The following is a 12,116-nucleotide window of genomic DNA, read 5'->3' on the forward strand; positions in this document are numbered from 1 at the left end:
CCGTTCACCCTCCCTGACTTTCCGTGCACTGCCCCGACTCTCCGTGCACTGTCCCGAGGCACATGGTCGGGTTGGGCCCATGTGCCTCAGGCCGCGCCCCCAGGTGGGACCTAAGGCTCCAGGGCCTATTCTGATTGGCCCACGCGCCTTAGGCCCCACCAGTAGGCGGAGCTTTGGGACGGATGGGCCAATCCGGCCTCATTCCGTCGTTGGCTGCCTGCCGGACAGGCGGGTTTGGCTCCCGTCTGTCCGGCCAACTACCAAAGGTACGGGGAAGGGGGGTGGGGGTGTCGTGGGGGTCGGCCAGGGGGGTCGTGGGTCGGCTGGGGGGGCGGTCGGAGGTTCTTGGGGGGGGCGGTCGTTGGAGGGAGGGGGGTTTGCGTCGAGGGCAGGAGGGCCTGGGATCCCTCCTGCCCGTAATGTAGTGCGGGGTGGGGGTAGGGGGTCGCCGTGGCCAGGAGGGTTTGGGCTCCCTCCTGGCCCGATATTGTCGGGGAGTTGGGGAGTCGGCCGGGCAAGAGGGCTTGGGCTCCCTCTTGCTCCGATCGTGGATGCGGGTGCAAGTGGGAGCGCGTGCGAGCGGTCGTTCGGGGTGGGGGTGCGAGCGGTCCTGCTGGGGGGGGTGAATCGGGCGTCGGGCGGGGTGGGAACTATGTAAAAAAAATTTTTGTATACCGCGCTCACGCGTATAACGCGCGAGGGGTATGCGCGGTAGGTAAAAACGCGTATAACGCGCGCGTTATATGCGTGAAAATACGGTAATCTTCCATTTGTGAGTCACACATACCTATACAGGCTCAAGGTGACAGATCAAAGAGGAAGGGGAAAGGAGTGGGGGAAGGGGGCATGGAGAAGCAAGAGGAGAGACCTAGAAGTAGGGGTGCTATACAGAAACTAAGACAGTTAATTGTCAAAGAGGTGAGTCTTCAGGCTTTTTTCTGAATGTGGTGTAGTTTGTCTCTTTCCTGATAGCTTCTGGTAGGTCATTCCAGGTTTTTACACCCAGATAAGTTAGCATAGAGTAGAAAATTCGCTTGTAGTGGAGGTATGTTGTGGATGGCAGGTTTAATTGGATTCTGTTAAGGAGTCTCTCTGATGTCGACCAACCAGTAGAGAATAGTTGGATGAGAGGGGATGCTGAGTTTCCGTATAGAATCTGGTGTAGGATACATGACGATCTGAAAATTATTCGGGATGATATTGGGAGCCAATGTAGTTGCCTGACGAAGGTTGTGATTGAATCAAATTAGGTATTAGGCATTAAGTAAAAATAGGGTAAATAGGACCAATAGAAATTCCTCCTTTATCAGTATATTCAGGGTTCTGTGACACTGATCCCCTGAATTATATGTACAGAGGTAGCCAGCTGCTTATAGAAATTCTCTGCCAGCTCCCACCAGACTATTAACCAGGGAGACAAGCTGTTTCTCCCTACTCCAAACTGCTCCTTTCCCTTTCTCAGTCCAATTGCTTTCTGTCTCTCTCTACGTGGTTCTCAGATTGAAAAAAACCTCAGAATCTTTCAAAAGAGCCAATAGTAGCTCTCTGCTCTTGGCAGTGGGAAGAGTCCACACAGTGTGCATGATTGCCTCCCTACTGTCATGACATCAAAGGCAAAGCAGCTCCCTGCACTTTGAAACCTCTGAAAGGTTCAGTGAACAGGGGGATCCCCCTTCCTCACAACAGTTTTGCATGTAGTGCTTTTGCTGAATGATGATCTTATGCATGTTCATTGTGGATATCAATGGTAATTTTCTAGGGGGGGGGGAAAAGGACCAGTTTTGTATAAACTGCAACCTCTTCCTTTAACTCAAACCGGGATGTGGAAAATGGAAACAAACTCAAAAATATTGCAGGTCAGTGATAAAAAAAAAAGTTCCAGGTCAATGACCTGGCAGAAAATTACCACTGCAAGATATCATGAAAGCCAGACTGGCAATAGTGTACTCCAGGACTGACTTGAAAAACATTGGTGTACAAGACAGAAGGGGTAAAATAGGAGGAAAAGAAGGGGAAAGAGAAAATCCTACTGTGAAGACAGAGGCTAATATTGGAATGAGGAAAGCCTGAAAGATAACAGATGAGGAGGAGGAAGCATTTGAAGGGAGAGTGAGGATTTGGGGACATACTGCAGAAACAGAAGCAAGAGGAAAACTGAGGGCCAGATTCTTAAAACTTACCATGCCCTTAACAATGGTCGCTAAACTGGTTCCAGCCAGTTTAGCATGCCAGTATTTTACCGGCCAGTTATCAGAACGGCTCACTGTGGTCTTTTCTGAGCTTCATGTACAATGCGTAAAACATTATGTACTATTTCATTTTTAAAACTGTAAATACGTGAAGGGGAATTCTATAATTGGGTGCATGTAGCAGTGTATGCCTTATGCACATAAATGCATAGAATAACAACACTTATGCATGTAACTACACTACTCTGAAATATCCTAGTTTATATCAGTGTTTCCTGGCATATTCCCTTGTCAGTCAGGTTTTAGGATATCCACAATGAATATGCATGATATTAATTTGCATACACTGCATCCATTATATGCAAATATCTTTCATGCATATTCATTGTGGATATCCTGCAAAACCTGACTGGCAAGTATGTACTACAAAACTAACTTGAGGTCCATATAAATACTATGAGAAAAAGGCGCTTTTGAAGAAGGAGTCCACATCACTCCAAGGCTCATTTGTGAAAACATCATTTCATTGGTCCAGTAAAATAATCATAACCTGAAAAGATTCCATTTTTACTCTTAACAGCCGACATGAACTTACTAGGGAATAAAAAAATGGGAAGGAGAGAAAGCATATGCATTTCTGTATCTTCTTGCACATTCAGGAGAGAACACTGACCCCTTTTCATGCTCCAAATCTTGACCTTAAGCTTGTCGGGGAAGGAGGTCTCCTGGCCATGTCATTTATCTTTCACAGTGCTGTGCACAGGGCCAGGGTTCAAACAAGCTACTAAATGCTATTATCTGAATTGTCAGTGCAAAGGAGAGCACACTCTGCAAAAAAATAAAAAAAAGAACTCCTCATGTAGTACACCATGGGCAAATATACACACATTGTTCATATACATAGAACAGGGATCTCAAAGTCCCTCCTTGAGGGCCGCAATCCAGTCGGGTTTTCAGGATTTCCCCAATGAAAATGCTTTGAAAGCAGTGCATGCACATAGATCTCATGCATATTCATTGGGGAAATCCTGAAAACCCGACTGGATTGCGGTCCTCAAGGAGGGACTTTGAGACCCCACCTCTCTCTTCTCTCCCCTGTTTAACTTCTCCCTAAATTTCAGTATAGTCCTCTCTTAGTCTGTACTCTGATAAATTGTATCTAAACTCAAATAACTTGTACTAAACTAATCTACTTATACTAAACTAAACAACTTATCTAAACTAAACTGCTTATACTTAAACTCTACTCCTAATTTGCCGTATACCCCCTGTATTTAAATACTGCACAGTCTTGTATGTCCAAACATTTAAACCTATTGTACATCTTATTTGTCTAATTACTTCCATTGTGTATGTTTACTTGTAGACCGTTCTGAGCTACTGGGAGGACGGGATATAAATCTAAATAAATAAATAAAATAAATAAATAGAACATATAAGAATATGTAGTCAGCTCCCAACGGAGGCACCGAATGTTCGGGATCTACAATATCTATTTGAAAATCCAATAAAAACTTTAAATATTAAAAGAATATGTAGTCAGCAGGTTGTCAGCATTCAATCAGTATAGGCTAGTAAAAAAAGAACCAGGAAGTAACAGTACACTTCTCCCTCCGTATTCGTGGGGGAATGCGGGCAAAACATAGCCGTGAATACTGGAAAAACCGTGAATAACTTTTTGCATGTTATTTGCATTTTTTCGGTAAACTAGACCTGAAAAAGATAATAAACCGTGAATAACCCGACCAGCAATTTGCTCTGTACAACACCGGGAGCAGCCATTTCCTTCAGGAACCACCGGGAGCAGCGATTTCCAATGTGAAACACCGGATTCAGTGATGAAAATTAAGGGGCAGAGTCAGCAGCCAAAAAGATTGCAAATAAGTGAATCCACAGATACGGAAACCGTAGATACAGAGGGATAAGTGTATACTGTAACTCAAAGACTGGCCTCAGTGCTCCAAAAGATATCAAATTCCAGACCTCCCCTTCTGTCCCCTCCCCCAAATAAAATAAATAAGCAAATAGCAAAAGGCTATGGGGCTCATAATCAAAAATAAAGATGTCCAAAAAACGTCATCTCCGGGACATCCAAGTGCCAATTTTCAAACCATTCTTTCTGGATGTCTAGCGAGGCATTCTAGGCCACTTAAGTTCTTAGGTAACTGATCCTTTTGAATACTGAATTTGAAGTATTTTTTCAATGGACCTCAGGAAAAGTCAGCCAACAGCCATTCTGAGTTTCTGACCTGAAATTCCCACACACAGAGACAGTCTCCCACCAGGCAGCTCCATTACCAGATTTGCTTTCTTTATAGCAGTGAGACTAGAAGGTTAAAGGAGAGTGAGAGGATTTTAAGACTGCCTGCTGATCCAGAAGACTGAAGTAGCGGACTGGCACTAATGCCCTGCAGTGGAGCGAGCAACCTTTCCCCTCGGAGCTGGATGTTAGAAAGAAAAGTGAAATGGACATGAGGCTGGACTAGGATTACCATGTGGCTCCAGAAAAAAGAGAGGACGGATTAAGACATCCAGGTTTTTCTTCCACGGAAAGTAATGGTAGTAAGGAGGATAGATAGACACATCTGAGTTTTCCTACCATTGAAAACAATGGAAGTAAAACCTTTTTCTGGAGCCATATGGTAACCCTAGGCTGGGCAAAACTGAGAAGGCTACACCCCATATGTTTTTTTCTTTCTCTCTCTCTCTCAAGTAGGGAAATTGTATTATGTTGATAGTCAAAAACATTTCCAAGCTTTAATGTCCACACATTAAAGCTGAAACAGTGGCCTTGTTATCAGTGGAAGTAAACACATACTGAGGCAAGAGATATCTCAGCCCATCATGCCTGATATGGAGGCATATGCCACTCCTAGTGATACTTCAGTGTTAACACAATTGTTTTCTTTTTAGTTGTGTTAGAAAGGGTAAACATCAAGGATTTCACGGATTCTTAGACGGTGCATATCAACTCCAATATTTTCAGGAAATCTAATCTGATTTATAATTGTTATATATGTAAGCCAGCAATAATCCATCAGGATACTCCAGGATAGTGCTATGCTGCAATGGTATAAATTAAAAGGCAAAACCAACATTTTTCAACCTTGTAGAAGACAATGTCAGTCAAGAAATCATATATCCAGAAGGGTAGAATAGATCTTTGAAAACATGAAAAAAATTCTCTTTCTGTCCCCTCCACCCATCCCCCACCTCTACTCCCAACATGACAAAAAAACCAGAAATATTTTCAGATCATTTTCCAGATAACATCTTTGCAATTAGAAAATGCCTGCAGTAGAAAAATGTATGTATTAATAAGACTTATTTAATCACCCTTAAGGCAAAACACACCATCAGAGTGATTTACAATACTGAAAGTACATAAATAAAACATGAACTAAAAGAATAAGCAAATACAGCATAAACTATATGAATTTCAGATTACTTTTCTTTAAGATTTAGATTTGATTACTTGCCTTTCCAAATCTGAGCTCAAGCTGATTTACAAGCACATACAAATGTTATTTCCCTGTTTCCTAGGGATTTACCATCTTGTTTACAAAGCACCTTTTCCCATAGACACAAAAAGAGAGAAGCCATCAAGTTGATAATTATTCTGAACTAAGTTTGCTATATCTACTGAGAAAAGCCAAAAGTCATAACATGGGATTAGAACTGAATATAAACAAGATGAAAATCATGAAGATTTTATATATTATGAGGAAATTTAGGTTTGTTAAGTCGTGCTTTTTTGAATATCATTTTGCACTGTTGGTTCAGATGGTACAGTTAATTACTGTAATTCTTTATATTTGAACTTAACATCAAAACCGATTTTAAAAATTGTAGTTACTTCAGAATATTGTGGTTAGATTAATTTTTTGTCTAAAAAGATATGAAAGTGTTGCATTGGCGTATAGAAATCTTCATTGGTTATCTGTTGAGGGGTGAATTAAGTTTAAAGCATCTTACATAGTTCAGTGGACATTAAAGACTCTTCAGATAATCTGATTATGTTTTTTTCTCATTTGCATCATTCTTCCACCAGATTAGGTGGTACTTTATTACTATATTTTCCACAGATTTGAGGAGTACGGTATAAACGACACCTCAACTCCTCTTTTGATTATGCTGCCATTACAATTTGGAATAATCTACCTGTTTACATTAGGACAGATATCAATTACTTAAGGTTTCGTAAAAATTTAAAACTTTTTTATATGATGTTGTAATATTCATTTTATGATATTTTAATTGAATGTTTTTGTATTTTTTCTTTAGATTTTACAGCCTCTTTGAATGTAAATCGCCTCGATTAATAAATTGTGGATTAGATTAGATTAGAATAGAAGTTGTAAAGGATTTCAGTCTCAGGGGCTCTTTTGTAAACAAAGATACAACTAGCAGGGAAGAAATATTCCACAGAGTAGCAGTTGGTCGCTCTTCAATGAAGGCTCAACAAAATATTCAAAGGCAAGAAAATAACACTCCAAATGAAGATCAGACTTGTCCATGAACTCATTTTCTCAGAGGTCAATTATGGATATGAAAGCTGGATACTAAGGAAACAAGACAGATGGAAGAGTGACTCATTTGAGTTTTGGTGTTGGAGAAATATTTTATGTAAGCCATAGATCACCAGAAGAACTAATCAATTATGGAAGAGCTCAAACCAGCTATGTCACTAGAAGCCCAAATGATGAAGTTAGGACTGTCTTATTTTGGTCATACTGTCAGAAGAGAAAGATTATTGGAGAAGGACATTAAGTCTGGAAAGATCGAAGGAACCAGGCAAAGAGGGTGACCTTCAATCAGATGGCTGGACACATTGAAAAAACCGTGGGATGATGCTGGAGGACCTTACTGGACTAGCACTATTTCTTTTTAGGTCTGTAATTCATCAAGTTGCTAGGACTCAAGCACAAGTCAATGGCACCTAAGAAGAAGGTTGGCTTTCAGCCAGATTGCTACTTGTTATTGCTAGCTGTTATTGTTCCAATTTACCCTATTGCCATTCTTCCTCTTTTGTATTGACTTTCAACCCTTCCAAGCTTGATGTTCTACTTATGATCATTCTCTTCAAATGATATGTCCAAGATTGAAAATCAAAGTCTTCTCATTTACGCTCCCAAGAAAAGCTTAGAATTGATCTCCTCCATTAGATAGATTTGTTCCTTTGGCATTCCACAGTATACAAAGTATTCTTTGCTACCATAGTTCAGAGGCATTAATTTTCTTCACTGTTTACCTTTTACATCCATATGACACTATTGAAAATACCATACTTTGGACAAGTCAAATCTTTGTATGAAGACATACATCTCTGCACTTGAAGATCTTTTCTAGTCAGGACTTTGTTTCAATATTTTTTAGATGTTTTACTTTTAATAAAAGACTTGTGACCATCAGTTGGTTTTGACATCTCCAATGCCTCTTTTTGTTGTTTGTTCTAGATTCTTCATAGCCGTGCTGCCAAGAGCGGTGCATCATTAGATTTCTTGACCATTTGTTGTTTTGCTATCAATTATTGATCCAAGTAGGCTGAAATTTGTCTACTATTTCTATTGATTTCCCGTCATGATGAAATGATTGATGTTATCAGATGATAGGATCTTTGTTTCCTTCAAAAGGTGCAGGCCCAAGGCCCATTTTGAGACTATGTTCCTTGAATTTGATAACCAGATGTTTCAAATTGTCATCACTTTCAGTTACTAACAAAGTATTGTCAAAATAACAAAGGTTGTTGAGTCTTTCACCAATTTTCACAACTTGGGTTTCCTTCATATGGTCTTGGTTCTCCAATGATTTATTTTGTACATAAACTAAACAGCTGTAGGGAAAGTATGTAGCTTTGTCATAAACCTTTGCTGATTTTAAATCATTCTGTTTCTCTTTTTTCCATGTAAACTGTTGTTTCTTGATCAATGTAAAGGCTATGTATGAAAACTATCAGGTGCTCTTGTATACCCAAGCTTCTTAATATGGCCCAGAGTTTTTCATGATTTATATAAAGGCCTTGCTGTAGTCAATGAAACACAGATACTCTTTTAGTATTCTTTTGTCCATCTCCCATCCACACCTCAACATAATCTATGACCACCACACGCTCCTCCATATTCTCGGTCACAGCTCCCTAATTATGGAACTCCATCTTCTCTTATCTCTGCGAAGAAACTTCTATAGATAAATTTAAATCGAACCTGAAGACCTTTTTATTCAAGGATGCATTTGATTTATGAATTTCTATCCTTTTCCCTATCTCCTGCACAAACTGAATTCTTCCTTTCCCTAATGTCTTAACCTTAAATGTTTATCTTTCCTATACAAAATTGTAGTTCTACCCTCAAACCCCTTGTAATCAAAGTAATTAAATAATGTTATGTCTGTCTGTCCGGTGTCTGTTGTACACCATCTAGAAGTTACTATAGGCAGTATAACAAATTTTAATAAAACTTGGGGAAAAAAAAAATATTTATTTTGCTCTTTGCCCTTTCCTGAGCCCTGCTTACACTTCAGATAGTTCTTGATCCATGTATGACTGCAGAATAATCTTGAGTAGAATACCGCTGGCATGTGGAATCAGAATGATTGTGCAATAATTTTCACAGTCAATGGGAACACCTGTCTTCAGTATTGGTATGAAACCAGATGTTTTTAGGTCAGTCGGCCATGATGCTATCTTCCAAATTTCCTCACAGAGCCTTGTAAGTATTAACAATTGCATTTGATTGCTGTAATACCTCAAGGATTATGCTATCTAGCTATGTTTCTTGATAAAGCTTTAAATGCTGGTTCGATTTTTCATCATCAATGGTTCCTGATTAGCTACTGATCCATTTGATCTTTATATCATAATGACTCGGTTATTTCTTGCCACTTTATCTTTTCAGTGTCGTTTAATGATCCTCGAGTGTGTTTTAGCATTGCTATTCTAGGCAGAAATTTTCTAACTCTCATAGCTTTAGGATAGCCGATCTCATTAGGCCTCTAATATTTTCTATATTTTTTACACTTGTAGTAGCATTTCACTTTATTTCATTTTGCAGCTTATTGGAAAATTCTGTTAGGTTCTACTACTGCCTCTCTCTCTCCTGTGGCTTTAACTTTTCTATGTTTCTGATACATTTTGAAAGTTTCTTTGGTCGTCCATTTTTGTCTTTCCACTTTCTTTGAGTACAACTTTCTTGATGTCTTCCTATAACTCTTATGGTGCACCGTCATTAGTATCTAATGTGGAGAATCAATTTCACAGGAGGCCTTTACTTTTTGGTGGTATATTTTCAAGATCATGTTTTGCTATATTCATGATTGGCCTGCTCTTTTTCTTCTTTAGTGAGTTCTCCTAATAATAGCTGGTGATCTGTACTACACCCAGCTCCAGATCTTGTCTTCATTAATGTTATTGAACTTATCTCTTGCTGACTTCTACAGATACTATAGCGCTATATTACATTAGAGAGATTATGAGCCCACTTCCCAATTTTCACATCAGTCTAATGTCACTTCACTATTCTGCTGAGCTTTTTTTCAAACTACTTGGCTTTTCCTTTAATGCATTCATCATTCAGACACTCGCTGTCTCTCTTTCTCAGCTTCTCACTCTCTTCTACATCACTGTTACTAATTAGTTTGTTGCTTGCTCTCCTTTGTACTCTCCTTTCATTAGAAAGTGACACGGGGACAAAGATTCACCCTCATCCACTCACCATCCCTGCATTTTTCATCCCCTTCCCCTCACCGTCCCCACAGACTTAATTTTCTTCCCTGCTTCTCCCTGCTCAAAGCAGAGAGATGATTTTATGCAATTTTATGGGCCTAAGGCATTGCAAATAAACATTTTAAGCCTATAGTGGGGGGAGGGGGGTTCTAACTTTTGATTAAAAGAACATCAACAAAAGTACAACTTGCGAGGCATGCCAGGTTCTGCATTGCACACAAAAAGCCAAACATCAACTCAATACCAGTGATATTTTAGTCCTGACAATAATTTTAGTTCTAATTATTTATATGCAAAACATATCAAGAACAGCTCTCAGAATATCACACACAAATAACTTACATTCCCCACCTCCCCACACACACCTTTTACAAAACCACACAAAAGGGTTTTAGCGCCGGTCAGTGCGTTGAATGCTCTGCGCTGCTCTAACACTCATAGGAACTCTGTGGCCATCTGAGCAGCGCAGAGCATTCAGTGCATCAGCCAGCACTAAAAACCTCTTACACGGTTTTGTAAAAGGGGGGTTAGTGCTTTTTTCCATTGCAAAAGCAAACCAATAGCACATGGCTTAGTGTTTTTCTCAGTATGAAGGCAAACCAAAACACAGACAATGTCCATTCCCAAGCAACAAAACAAAGCCAGCAAATAAAGAAAAAAAAGTCAATCAAGTATAACCTTCAGAATATCACATGCAAACAACTTAGTGCTTTTCTCTTACTCATTTCCATGAACCTTGAAATCTATACAGGCAATCCTTAACATTAATCTATAGCACATGGCTTATTACTTTTTCAGTAAGAAACAAAACTGGACATGCTTCAGAAAAAGGAGGACAGATTAAGACATCCAGGTTTTACTTCCATTGAAAGTTCCTTTTTTCTGGAGCCATATGGTAACCCTAGGGCAGTGGTCTCGGCTAATTTTTAAGTGATGGCTATTTTGGGTCCAAAAGGGCTGAAGGAGAGCAGACAAATATCTTCCTACTTGGGGTCATGACTAACGTGACCATTTATTTTTTTCATCAAAAGGGGACATCTATTAATTGTCAGTCCCGCCCCCAATCCCACCCTAGCCCCACTCTTTGTCCCACCCCCACCCCCCAAGCCAGCCTGCCTGCCTGTCTACCTCTCTCCCTCCCTCCCTGGCCAAAGCCAGGCTGCCTGTCTGTCTACCTCTCTCCCTCCCTGGCCAAAGCCAGCCTGCTTGCCTGCCTACCTATCTCCTTCCCTCCCTGCCGCAAAAAAAAAGCCTCCCCATCTTCCCATCTTTTCCCCTGTCTACTGCTCTGCCGCTACAGCTGCTAAACTCCACAAGAAGTCTTCTTTCTGACGTCAATTCTGACGTCTGAGAGGACATTCTGGGCCAGCCAGGCAGCGATTGGATGGCCCAGAACGTCCTCTCCGACATCAGAATTGACGTCGGAAAGAAGACTTCTTGTCGGGTTTAGCAGCTGTTTAGCTGTTTAGCGGCAGGGCAGTACGTGCAGCAGACAGGGAGAAAGATGGGGAGGCTTTTTTTTTTTTTTGCAGCAGGGAGAGACAGGAAGTGATCGCCTGTCCCGTTGTTCCCGAGCACAGCTTCGGGACGCTGTCCCTGAAAACAGGACATTTTGGCGGGACGCTGTCCCTGAAAACAGGACATTTTGGCGTCCCGAAGCTATCTGTGGGGACAACGGGACAGGAGGTCTGAAAACAGGACCGTCCCGTTCAAAACAGGACATATGGTCACCTTAGCCATGACACAAATAATGCTTCTCAACATTTATTCCTACTAGAACACCTGGCCTTGGTCATATATTGTCACCCACTCGGCCTCCGCTGGGTAGCTGTAATGCCGGGATGGGTGTCTAGGCCGACAGCTGCACGCCACTCAAAAAGGAGAATGGCCCTTCAGGGCGAGTATGCCAAAACTATGCAAGTAAGGTGTATTGCAAAGTCAAACAGAACAAAAGCACTTCCAAACAGTTCTGGCTTTTCCCAAACGAATAAGTTTGGTTTATTATAGCATGCCAGTAGACTATAAAACAAAAACAAAATGAGCCCTGACTTATAATTCGTTCAGACAGGCTTTTGCAAGTCTTACAAGGGTTCAGTTCCTCCTGGGCTGCATTATTCCCAGGCAGGCCCAGAAAGCAATTACCAGAAAAACAATTTTCCAAAAGAAAAAAAAAAAAATTCCAAACACTAAATCAGTGCTTTGGGCTG

At 40.7% G+C, this 12,116-nt stretch overlaps 1 protein-coding gene across 4 annotated transcripts in view; it reads right to left on the bottom strand.

Moving 5' to 3' along the window:
- GRIN2B (glutamate ionotropic receptor NMDA type subunit 2B) overlaps nucleotides 1-12,116 on the bottom strand; it is a 958,742-nt gene that overhangs the window by 793,735 nt on the left and 152,891 nt on the right. The gene's annotated exons all lie outside the window — the stretch shown is intronic.

This window comes from Geotrypetes seraphini, chromosome 2 (genome assembly GCF_902459505.1).
Source record: "Geotrypetes seraphini chromosome 2, aGeoSer1.1, whole genome shotgun sequence".
NCBI lineage: Eukaryota > Metazoa > Chordata > Amphibia > Gymnophiona > Dermophiidae > Geotrypetes > Geotrypetes seraphini.